Source organism: Petaurus breviceps, unplaced genomic scaffold (genome assembly GCF_028583685.1).
Source record: "Petaurus breviceps papuanus isolate PSGF00001 unplaced genomic scaffold, PetGlider_PUasm1.0 126, whole genome shotgun sequence".
Lineage (NCBI taxonomy): Eukaryota > Metazoa > Chordata > Mammalia > Diprotodontia > Petauridae > Petaurus > Petaurus breviceps.
The window spans coordinates 50,358,470-50,371,780 of record NW_027185655.1 but is presented as its reverse complement, the minus strand read 5'-3'; the positions used below and the strand labels follow the sequence as shown (position 1 = coordinate 50,371,780).

Here is a 13,311-nt window from a genome sequence, read left to right as displayed (position 1 = left end):
ATTATAAGATGTTCCAAAATCTTAATGTAATCTCAAGCTATCAAACCATAAAATGGCACTCAGTCTTTAGGATATTTTATATAATATTAGAAGCTATTCATCCATTCCAAAGGCCATGCCCTCACCTTTAGCACTACCACACAAAAAGACAAAACCAAAAAAAAAATCTTAACTGGCTTCTAATTCTCAAAGGTGACTATGAAACATATATGTATACACACACACGCACACACACACACACATATATATATATATATACATATACACACACATATAAATGTACATGAGTGTAAACTCCAAATTGCTTAGTTTTTTTATATTATAAAAAGTAATACAAAAACAATCCTATCATATTGGGATTAAAATATATGGGAAGAGGTAGCTCTTCTATCTCTAATAAAGAGGAAGGTGAATAATCCCAAATTTAGAGTGATTCACAAAACAAAACTTTATTTGTAGTAGCTTATTGGCTACTTACTCTAAAGTAAATTTCTTAAAATCATGGGAATTAGAGTTGGAAGACTGCTTATAGATAAACCAAACACTTGATAAAGCAATTATATACCATTATGTCAAAGAACAGAAGGAAAAAATAAGAAAGACAACAGTGAAACCACCCCCACCCCTCCCTGCACTAAAAAATGTTACATTCTATTAAGATTGAGATATCATGTGAAGCAACAAGTATATAAAGTTCATTTTCAAATAAATACAAGATAGTTTAAGGAAGGAAGAGCACTACTTTATTGAATGGGGGTGATATGAAAACCTTCCTCTAGATGGTAGGGCTTCAGCTAATTCTTGAAGGAAATTAGAAATTCATGGTAGAAGTGACTAAGAAGAAACCTCCCACATTTAACATATATAGAAATTGAGTTTCAGAGTGGTTAAATGACTTACCCAACTTCACATAAATGGCAACCAAATCCCTTTCAGTTGTTTATATTACAAAATACATGGAGGCAGTGTGACTTAATAGGGAGATAGTCAGGATCAGGAATCTGGAACCCCTGTGTTCAAGTCCTATATTTAATATGGAAGTGAACACATATTTAAGTGCTGGAATATAAGTACAAAAGAAAGATGGTGTTTGTCTTCAAGGCATTTACATTCTAATAAAGGTGATAGTATATATAGGTGAGTAGTTGGCTGCCTCAGAAATGGGAGAAGTCAGAGACTAGAAGTTTGATCAGTCCATTTGCATAGTCTTATCCCAGAGGTAAAAGCAGTGTTGCCTTAATCAAAGCTCTCAGAGCAGAAGTTGGAAAGGGAGGAGGAGAAAAAGGCAGTTATAGGTAAGAACTGAAAATAACCTTGATGAAAATGAGACTTCATGTTATCAGGAAGTATGAAAACTCTTGGGTAAATTCCTTCCAGGCAGTTTCTGGTGGTGTCCTTTGGAGGAAGAGGTGGCAATGGGAAGTGACTGGGGTGAAGATGAAAATCATATTTCCAGAGAGTGTGATACTAAGCAAGTCCCTGAACATTTCAGTATTTTAAGCAAAGTAAAAAAAATGTTATAGAGAAAGTGTTGATCTGTTTTGTTAGAAGAAGTTTATTCTTTAGGAAGTCCCCATTATAAGTGAAAACAGAGCCAGTCAATATTCTATTATCCATACTGTGGTCTACATTATGCTCCTGATCAAAGTCTTTCCTGTTTTCCGCCTTAATACTTCTCTCCTACCATGAAATGCCCCAGATTACTTCAAGCTGAAAGCAAATGAGTATCTGATTGATTAATCTTTCTTTTTCACAAGTCTGCTCATGTTACTTCTCTGCTCAAAACTTCCTCATCTCCTCTCTTTCTATGTAATCAATTTATTGTTGATGTACTTGAAAGTGTAACATTAAGGATGGGGTGTATTCTTTTAATTCTCTTATTTTCCCTTGATTCAGAATAACCTCTCTTTAAAGGAGTTCCAATTCTTTGCCCCACAAAAGAGCTGCTATAACTATTTTGTACATATAGGTCCTTTTACTTTTTCTTTTTAACTCTTTTGAGATATAATGTTATTATTATTTGTTCTTTTTTAATTTGTTTGTAATTATTTATTTTTCTCAAGGAATTTATACCTTTTTATTTGCTTCCATTATTACTGAAGTTTAAATACACAATGAGAAAAGAAAAAGATACATTATCAACTTAAACGTTGTAACTTATAATAAAATAAGAAAAAAGCATGTCATGGGCATAGCAGAACAAAACAGAGAATTCAAAGTATATAGTGAGAAAGTCTATATAATAAATCCTAAGCATTATGTTTAGAGTGGTCCATCTTTGCTTCTTTGTTAATTTTCTTTTGTTTTCTGTTGTTCCCTTTTTGCTTTGTTCTCCCCCCCCCACCAAGGCTATAATTAAACACAGATATATTTATATATACACTTAGAGATACACATATGCATATATATGTACACACATATATATTAACATATACTTTCTCTAACAAATTCTACTTCTGATCTTTATTTTTGTTTATGCATATTTCTCCTTTCCTATGCTTCCTAGCTCCCCTATTTAACTTCTATCCTCTACCTTACCCTCCCATTGTTTAACCTATCCCCTCTCCAAGGATCCCTCTCATCTTCTCATTCCTATTAATCAAAACACCATTCTGTACCCCTTTTAACATATTCCCTCACTCTCCCTCTGGAGATCTGTCCCTTATCCTCTCCCTCCTTATCCCCCTTAGTCTTTTATTTCTTTATAAATTTAGGAGACTTTTTTTACTCATGTGCATGTTTGTGTGTGTATTGTTCCTTTTTGAGTTCATTCCTGATGAAAATGTTTCCAAACCTAACAGCCTTCCTAACCGGTCCAATTCCTCTGTGCTGGTTCTTCCTCTTGCACCTCATTTGTATAAAATAATTACTCTTTTGAACTGCTCCTAAACAGTTTTTAACATCATGTCATACTTATATCTGCCCCAATCTTTCTTACAAACTACCCAATTACTAATACCAATCTTGGACATATGTTACAGATTTCGCATTCATAAAATGTAAACAGTCTGTCTTTATTGAGTTTTTTGTAACTTTTTTTTTACATACCCTCTAATTGCCTTGGATCTTGTATGTTAAGTTCTTTTTAAAGTTCAGTTTTAATTTTATTTTTGTCTAGGAATTGGTTAAGTCCTGAAAGTCTGACAGTTCATTAAATATTCCCATTTTTCATTCAGGATTATGTTTAGCTTTGCTGGGTATGATATTTTTAGCTAGAACTCCAGTTTTTTACTCTGATATATAGTGTTCCAAGACCAGCGGTCTTTTAGGGTCACACTGTTGTTCTTGTGTCATTCAAATTATGACACCCCATATTTAAATTGCTTTTTTCTTGTTTTTCATAATATTTCATTGTTGAGCTGGGGGTTTCGGGATTTTACCATAATATTCTTATTGATTTTACTCCTAGGATCTCTTTCAGGTGGTGATTGGTTGATTTTTTATATTTCTACTTGCTGCTCTTATTCTAATGCTTCAGGACAATTTTCTTTAATTATTTCTTTTATTGTAACAAAATCATTGTTTTTTTTTTTTTTTTGGATCATAGCTTTGGTGCAATTGTTCCAATTATTCTTATGTTTTCTCTTCTTGATTTGTTTTTCAGATAAGTTGTTTTTCTGATGAGATGTTTCCCATTCTCTTATGTTTTTCATTCTTTACATTTTATAATTTCTTGATCTCTTATAATGTCACGGACTTCCCTTTGCCCAAATATGATTTTCAAGGAGTTGCTTTCTTTTTTTTAAGACTCTGGAACTCCTTTTTTAATTGGTAGACTTTATTTTCATAATCTTCTTTATCTTGCATTGTTCATATTTATAAAAAAAAGACTTTTCCTCAATCTCTCTCATTTTATTTTTAAAGTCTTTTTTTAAGTCCTTGTATGAATTCTTTTTGAGCAACTGACCATTTGATGCTGTTCTTTGGGGCAGAAGAAGGTTTCTTTGATCCAGTGTCCTCTGAAGATGAATCCCAGTCTTCTCCATTGCCATAGTAATTCTCTATGGTTGGATTCTTTCTCCTTTGCCAGTGCATTTTTTAAATTTGTAGTAGCCCTTCCTTCCTGGTGCCTCGTGCCAGCGCGTGCTGAGCTCTGCTCAGCTCCCAGCAGCTTCTTCTCTTAGAACTCTCTTCCACCTCCTCCCGTGTACTTCGTGCCTCCGAGAAGCCAAAGTGAAGCTCGACCCCAAGTGAAGCAGAGTTGGGAAGTTCGCCGCGCCCCTCCTCCACCCCCGCTACAGCCGCCATGGTGAACGTGCCCAAGACCTGGCGCACTTACTACAAGAAGTGCGGCAAGCACCAGCCTCACAAAGGTGACGCAGTCCAAGAAGGGCAAGGACTCCCTGTACGCGCCGGAGAAGCGGCGCTAGGACCGCAACAGAGCGGCTATGGCGGCCAGACCAAGCCCATCTTCCTGAAGAAGGCCAAGACCACAAATAAGATCGTGCTGAAGCTTGTATGCCTGGAGCCCACCTGCAGGTCTAAGAGGATGCTGGCCATCAAGCGCTGCCAGCATTTCGAGCTGGGGGGAGACAAGAAGAGGAAGGGGCAAGTGATCCAATTCTGAGCTGCCTCCACGCTCCCGGGAACTCCAGGGAGACCAAGGATTAAAATGTGAAGCTTCAGCAAAAATCAATCAATCAATAAATAAGTAAATAAGTAAGTGAATGAATGCATGAGTGAGTGAGTGAATGAATGAGTGAATGAGTAAGTGAATGAATGAAAAAATAAAATAAAATAAAATTTGCAGTAGCTTAGTTTTATAAGAACTTCTACTCCTGGGGTATGAGGGATGGTGCCTTTAGTCTTAGAACCTCTTTTAGTTCTCCTCTCTGCCCTGGAATGGGAACCAAGACTTCAAGCCTCCTGGAAGTATTCTCAGCCAGCAAAATCCTCACCTCACTGCTTCTGCAGTCCCTGGGGATATGCTGCCTCCTTGACACAGTACAGCTCCAGCACATCTGGGTCTGGTGTTCCTTGCAGCAAAAGTTACTTCCATCTTCCCTGGCTCAGATGACAAACAAGTCTCACTGTCACTGAGGGAAAAGAATTCCTGTGGCTGGGGTGGAGATAGCCTCCTAACCCAGCTAACTCCAGAGCTTGCCACTTGCTGTTTAAGGGGACCTAGGAAGTAGTCTGGAGGTATTTACTTTTCACAGGGACCTAAGCTCATCTTGGACATTTTCTTCAGATCTTCTCCAACTGTCCAAAGTGGACTCCTGTTCTGTCCTTACTCATTCATGTTTTTATTGCTCAATATTCACCCTGAAGCAATATTTCATCTCTTTTATGGGGGAAATCTTGAGATCTTGGAATTTTCTTAACTACTCTGTCACCTTCCCAGAATCCTCCTTCTGTCCTTCATTTTCAAAGAGGCTCAATGATATCACCAGATGAAATACTGACTTGCAAATAAAAGATTTAAGTGAGGCAGAGTTGGACAAAGTTGTCAACCAGACTCTTCAGGTTCATTGAAGTTCAGTATCAAGACAAAAGTCAGGAAAACTGACAATGGCCCAGGATACAGTGGATGTCCTTGGTGTCTTTCATGTCTGACCAAACCCTAAGCACTCCATTGGACTAAATTTTTCTCATTTTCTAGGGGAAAAATTCACATGCTTATGGTAGACAATCCCCTAACTCACTGATGTCCATTGGCTATCCTCAACCTAGTTTAGCTTCTCTGCTGAGATAATTTTACTGGGATATAGATGCTTTGCATTCTACAGCTTCTTGGAGGCACAAGTGAGAGTTGGGTGAAAGGTAGACATCAAAGGTAAATGAGCAGTATAGACACAACCTATGTGTGATGACCAACTTTGGTAGACTGGACTCTTCTCAGCAATGCAGTGATATAAGTCAATCCCAAAAGACTCATGATGGAGAGAAAAATGTGCATCCAGAGAAAGAACTAGAAAGAACTAAGTTTATATCCAGGTGGAAGCAAAATACCTGATATTTTTCCTTCTCTTATTTGGTTTTATGTCCTCTTTACTATTTTTCATTCCAGCTGGTACAATTCGTCCTTATAACCTGACTAACGTATAATGTGAAAGTATTTACAGATCCTGTAATTGACTATAAGCCAAAATGGGGGGATGGGGAAGGAGGGGGACAAAATGTGAAACTCAAGGATTTGTGGAATTGAATCCTGTAAACTAAAAGGAAACACACAAATTAATAAAAAAAAAAAAGAATGCTTGGAAAAAAAAAAAAAGGTAAATGAGCAGCCCAGAAAAATGTCTCAACAAGTCTTTGGACCAGAACAGCTAGTACTCCCTGAATACCCCATTAAGTTCTATATAGAATATGCAGAGATAGAGAAAAAGAGACAGAGTGAGGGAGACCTCAGGTAGCATTTGAAAGACATAAACACTTTGAATTCTCAGTAATAAACTGCCCACCATTTAAGCTCTGAGAGATGTTCTGGACACCTTAATTGCACTTACCCACAATAATAATTGACTATTAAGGTGATCCCTGAAGCAGAATGCTAATGGCAAGTAAAGTGTAAACAAAGCAGAAATATATGGCTTCAACTTTCCATAAAATGAAAACAGGCTTAAAAATTAATGGAAAGGGTGCTCCACAAAAATGGACTTTTGGCTTTTATTGAACCAAATGTATATATAAAAAACAGTTGGAGATATTAAAAAACCCAAGGAGCAGTCAGATTTACCCATCCCTATTAAAATGCTCTCTTAATTTTGGGTGCATATTTTACAATCCATTAAATAGCAGTAGAAAAATGAGAGAGACAGGACAAGGATACAAGGAATGTGAATGCATAAAATACAAGCAGTTAGATCATAGTTCAAACATAGTTAAGGCAAAATTAGGAGACCATTTTATATAGGCTTTGAGAAAGATTGTCATCCACATTTTGTAGAGTAGCACAAAACATTACTCATTTCAGTTCACAATAGTTTTAAGAAACATTATTAACCTTTTCATCTTATTTTCTATTTAAAACTACTTACTTCCAAAAAACAAATGAGACCTATGGCATTTAGTCCATTCCTACTTTTGAAAATATTAACCCATATCAATGAAGTCATTAATCAATTGCTGGAATAAGGAGGTTGAAACAAGATAATAGAGAAAAAACAGGGACTTGCTTAAGTTCTCCGAAAAATCCCTTTAAATAAATTTGAATATTGCCTCAGAAAAAATTCTAAAACAGTCTGACACACAAAAGGATGGAGTGAAACAACTTTCCATGCAAAGAAACTGAGAAGATTGCCAGGAAAGGTGTGTCTCACTAGAGTGAGACTGGAGTACAAACCATAGCAGACTGAGGTAGTGCAGTTTGGATCCTAGCAAACCAAAAGCAGGGCTTGGAAGGAACTGAATCAGTGGTGGTAGTGATGTCTTCCAGATCACTCAGACCGAACAGTAAGGGTGATCAAACAACTCGTCAAAAGGATATTATAGGAGTCGCTTCACTGGCACCAGGGGTAGAACTCTATTGCATTTCCCATACTTAGATCTGGTTCTCAGTGCCACATCTCAGTCCCAGGGAAAGGAAAAACACTAGCACCGCAGAGATTGTAGCAGTAGGGGAACAGGGACTCTGGTTACAATTCCAGGTTGAAAAAGAATACTTATCATTGCTAAAAACCAATACACAGTATAGGAGAGTAGTAAGAAAAAAAATCCTCTTCCTAGATTATACCATCTTGGAATCACAAAAAGAACTTACAGGTCCCCAGAATTACCTCTGAAAACAGTTTTCCCAAAATCAAACAAATTAAAAAACTCTGAACTTTGGGAAAGTGCCTGCTTTGCACAGCCCCAGTTTAGCATATAATTAAACATTAAGATATAGACTGGAAAGTCAACAAACATCAGAAAATTATCATGACTATATAAAGTTTACTCTCATGAGAGGAAGATAAAAACATGCACTCAGAAGAAGAAAACAAAGTCAAAACTCGTAAAGCCAAAGCCTCAAAGAAAAAAATATTAATTGACTCCAGGACATGGAAGAGTTCAAAAGGGATTTTTAGAATCAAGTAAGTAAGGTAAAGGAAAAATTGGGAAGAGAAATGAATGTGATGCAAGAATATAATGAAAAAAAAGAAAAAAAAGAGTTAACAGCTAGATAAAGGAGGCAGGAAAAAAAACTGAAGAAAATAATACCATAAAAAACAGAATAGGACAAAAGGTAAAAGAGGAAAAAAAATCAATGAAGAAAAATGCCTAGAAAAGCAGGATTGGGCAAATGGGGGAAATATACCAAATTCTCTAATTAGAAGACCTTAAAAAGCAGAATTTGTCAAATGGAAAAGGAGTTACAAAAGTAAACTGAACAAAATAATTCCTTAAAAATAGAATTGGACAAGTGGAAGATAATGAATAATTAAAGAAAAAGAAGATTTCCAAACATCTCTGATGAAAAAAAAGAGCAAAAAAGAAAAAAAATGAACATATAAATGCAAAACTCAGGAGAAGCATAAAAAGTCAATAATGAAAGAGTCATGATAAGGGTCTCAATAATGCAGAATTGTTTTTATTTCTATACATAACTCCTAAGTTCTTTATCACTATTAAGGTACTTTTAAAAAGTTGATATACATAGAGGGTATAAGTATGATTAGATTTATGTTTAAATGATCTGCAAAAATAATATATATATAGGAGGAGTCAGAAAGAGTTATGAACTAGAAGAAGGGAGAAGTAGAATGGGAAAATTTTTCTTATATAAAAGAGGCACATAAGTAAAAGCCTTTACAAAGAAGGAAAAAATGGGTAGGTAGCAAGCAATGTTAGAATCCCACTCTCATTCACCTGAATTGGTTAAAAGAGGGTCGAACACACACACACACACACACCGACATAGATATATAGACATACATAGATAGATTAATAGATATTCCCATACTCAGTTGTGTGTAGAAATGTAATTTATCCAATAGGGAAATATAAGGGAAATAGCATAAAGGAGAATAAGGATTTTAAAAAGGGGGGGGGAAAGGATTAATGGAGACAGTGCTTAGAAGCAAAAAAAAAAAATTTTTGAGGAGAAACAGAAAAAAGAGAGAAAAGAAACAGAAAAAAATGGGTTGGAGGGGAATGCACAATTAGTAATCTTCTTTTTTTTTTTTGGAGGGCAATTGGGGTTAAGTAACTTACCCAAGGTTACACAGCTAGCATTTTCGTGTGGGTGTTAAGTGTCTGAGGCCGGAACCAAACTCAGGTCCACCTGACTCTGGGGCCGACACTCTACTCACTGTGCCACCTAGCCACCCCACATTTAGTAATCTTACTTTGAATGTGAATACGTATGAGCCCACCCATAAAATAGAATCAGGTAGCAGAATAGATTAGATATCAGAATCCTGTTATTTATAAGAGGCATACTTGAAACAGAAGGACACACACACACAGAAGTAAATAACAGACTGAAGCATAATCCATTATGCTTTAGCTGAAGTAACAAAAAAAATAAAGCAAGAAAGCAATTATGCTCTCATGGAAAGTAAAAGCAAGAATAAATTTAATTTTAAAAGATAATCTGGGGACAGCTAGGTGGTGCAGTGAATAGAGCCCTGGCCCTGGAGTTGGGAGGACTTGAGTTCAAATCCGGCCTCAGACACTTAATGCAAAAAAATAGCTGTTTGACCTTGGGCAAGTTGCTTAACCCCAATTGCCCTCCAAAAAGAAAAAAAAAAAAGAAATAAAAACGATAATCAGGGAATCTACATTTGCTAAATTTTACTATAGATAATGAAGTAATATGAATTTTTATATAAGCTTCTCTGATAAAAGCTTTATTTCTCAAATATATACTAAGTATAGAACTGAATCTAATTTATAAAGAATAAGAGCTATTCTCCAGTTAATAACTGGTCAAAGCATATAAAGTTTTACAATAAGAAATCAAAGCTGTCTAACAGTAAGATGAATAAATACTCTAAATCATCATTTATTAGAGAAAGGCAAATTAAAACAACTCTGAGATACCATCATGCATTTATTAAATATGATAAATGTTAGAGAAAAATAAATAAAAATAAATAGGTTAATCTATTTTTGATGGAGTAGTGAACCAGTCCAACAATTCTAGAGAACAATTTTGAATTATGCCCAAAAGACTATAAAAATGTACATACAGTTTGACCCAACAATACCACTACTAGGTTTGTATCTCAAAAAGTTTTCTTTTTTTAAGTGAAAGGACTTCTATATAGAAAAATATTCATAGCAGTTCTTTTGTAGTGGTGAATGATTGGTTTTAAATAATAAATGTAGTAAGTGGTGAACAACTGAAAAAAATACCTGCTTTCCTGTTTTCAACAGAGTTTCTGATAGATAATAGAGATTTGATAAGAAAGAAATTAATTGAGTTAAAAGAGGATGACAAATGACCCCAATTATTTTGTTTATTCATTATAGCAGTATCTGAACAATGAAATTAGGATTGTCTTATAATGAAATATGACTTGAAAAATAGCTACATTTTTGTTTTCCTCCTCAAATACACCCAAACTCAAACCAGTGAATCAATCTGATTCCTTATGTTTGTATTAATAGTCTGTTGTTTCATCCTTGTAATTTATGGTAATATTTTTATTTCCTTATTTTGGTCATTGATTCCACATCAAGAGATGTTAAAAGAAAAGAAAAGAAAAAGAAAACAAAAGAAGAGAAAAGAAAGGAAAAGAAAAGAGCCTTGCCTTTGGAATTAAATAAATTACATTCAATTACTGCTTCTGATTTTGTTACCTCTAACCTTGGACAAGTCACTTAAAATCCCAGGGTCTATGTCCCTTTACCTGTAGAATGAGGAGGTTGGACTAGGTTATCGCCACGATCTTATCTGGCCAAGGATCTCTGGTTCTATAAATATTTCCACCCAGTTCCAACCTATCACTTATACAACTTTCTTGTATACTTCTCTTACTGCTTAGTATTACTACTAATAAATAAATGCATACACACAGAAAAGTAAATAATATTACTATATACGAAAGAGTAAATAATGATATACATTATTATAATTTTTGTGGTATTTAAAATTATAAATTGAACTTTGAGGGGAAGAGGGGGAACAAAAAGAATTTTATTACTAAGGATGTAAAAGACACTAAAAGAGTAAGGAGGAATGACTAATATTCTTGATTTTTCTGTATATGATTAAATATCTTGAAGTTACACTAATGGAAAGAATAGGGAAGATACAAAGATAAGCTGGAGATGTATGTGTCATGCCATTCCCATGCTAAAATTGAAAAGTTTAAAAAAAGATAATTCATTTTTAAATATCTCACTAAGAAAGAGGTCATTGTTCATGATGAATCATCTTAGTTACATCCTACTTTCAGTGAATGATTTTGGGATTTTTCTTGTCAAAGATTGGAGTGATTTCCTCCTCAAGATCATTTTATAGATGAGACACTGAGGCAAACTGGGTAAGTATGGAGACTGGATTTGAATTCAGGTCCTCTTTTCTCCAGGGAAAGCATTGTATGCATTGGGCCACCTATCTGACCTAAAGGACAATAGAACAATAGAATAAGAACAATGAATGAGAGTTGGAATGAGAAACAGGAGAAAATATGGCAAATGTTGGTAGCAATTGCACATGAAAAGTATATTTCTGAGGAAACAAAACATATTTGCAATGCCTTTACTCTATTATGTACCCTTTTAAAAATGATTCCTTTTTTTGAATACTTCTTGATTGATTGAGTAAGAACTAAGTGTGAATAGGGTCTGAAAAAATTCCTTAATCAACATACTTGATTGTTTCAATGACTAGGTCTCACCTTAAGGAAGGAGTTCTAAATGTGGGTAAGACAGAATTAAAAATTTTTAACTGTTTTAATATATTTGGTTTTATTGTCCTTCAAATGTTACTATATGCATTTAAAAAGACTATTCTGAAGAACTGTCTATAGACTTTATGGGGCTGGAGGGGTTTAATCACACAAACACACATACTCAGAAAGAGAGACACACAGAGAGAGAGGCAGAGTGACAAACCAACAGACAGAGACAGAGACAGTTGAGAGATAGAGACAGAGATTCTTGGAATTGGAAAGGTTGGAAAAACCACAACATTTTAACATATTTTGGAGGACACAAAATTTAAGATTGAACTATAGCAGAGATATTGAGGAAACTCTGGCTCTATCAACAATTATCGCTAGAAAACTTAGATGGAGTAAAATATTGAGAATAGCTGTCTCTTTTGGCAATTTCTTCCCTCTCCTCATTGCCACTCTATCCTCAGACAAGATAATATAATTTGTTGTTTTTATTGCTAAATTTTTTTCCATTAAAGTGAATTTTATTTCAACCTCAAAATGACCAGGGGTTAAGTAGCTTTCTTTCAAAAAGAATTTCTTTCAATAATACACATATGTTCAGAGCTTATTTGCTTTCTTTTAAATTCTTTTGTTTTCTGCTGTATTTTTTTTTACTTTGTTCCTTTTTTCCTCTCTTCCTTCCCCCCAACCACTTACCCAAGAAGGCTACAATTAAGTGCAGATAAAATCTAACTCTCTCTCTCTCTCTCTCTCTGTCCTTATTCACACACACATATACACACATATAGATAGATATATACACTGTGTATGTATATATACATGCATGCACACAGACATGTATATACACAAACATATACATACATGCATGAAGTTAAATAAATATATGTATACTTAGATATCTATACTTATATTCATATACATTCATAATCCCTATGTAGTACTGTAATATATTAATTTGTACTCTGTTTCTCTGAGAGTGGATGACATTTTCCTTCAGAAATCCAAATTTTTCCTAAGTCCAGGAACTCTTCACTTGCTACTCCATAACAGTATTCCAACCTTATATGGTCTAGTTATTTTTAATAGTCTAAAACAATATTGCTTAATATGGCTGATGCATACTATAGTTTTCCTATTTAACTCTTTTGATTATTTTTATTTTAGTGTTAACTTTGTCTGAGATCATGATTACTACCCCTGCTTTTTTTTCCTGATACATTGTACTCCTGATCTTTGTTTTTGTTTGTGTTTATCTCTTATTTCCTATCTCTCCTGACTCCTCTACTTTACTTCTACCCACTCTCTTGCCTTCCTATTACTTAACATACACCCCCAACAATCCCTCTCTCATTCTCCTTCCCTTCCTTTCATCTTACTTTCTTGTCTCTCTCTTAATTTAGATATTTAAAGCCTTCCAGATATATTTCTTATTCTCTCTTTATGCAATTCCTGTTAATCTAGACACCTTTCTACAAACCCCCCCTCATCCTATTCCCTCACCCTCTTATTGCAAACATATTTGTTTCATCTAAAATTA

The 13,311-nt window shown here is 34.8% G+C and overlaps 1 pseudogene; it reads left to right on the top strand.

The window, feature by feature from the left end:
- Nucleotides 1-4,147: 4,147 nt before the first annotated feature.
- LOC138170252 (large ribosomal subunit protein eL42-like) lies at nt 4,148-4,621 on the top strand (annotated as a pseudogene).
- Nucleotides 4,622-13,311: the final 8,690 nt, after the last annotated feature.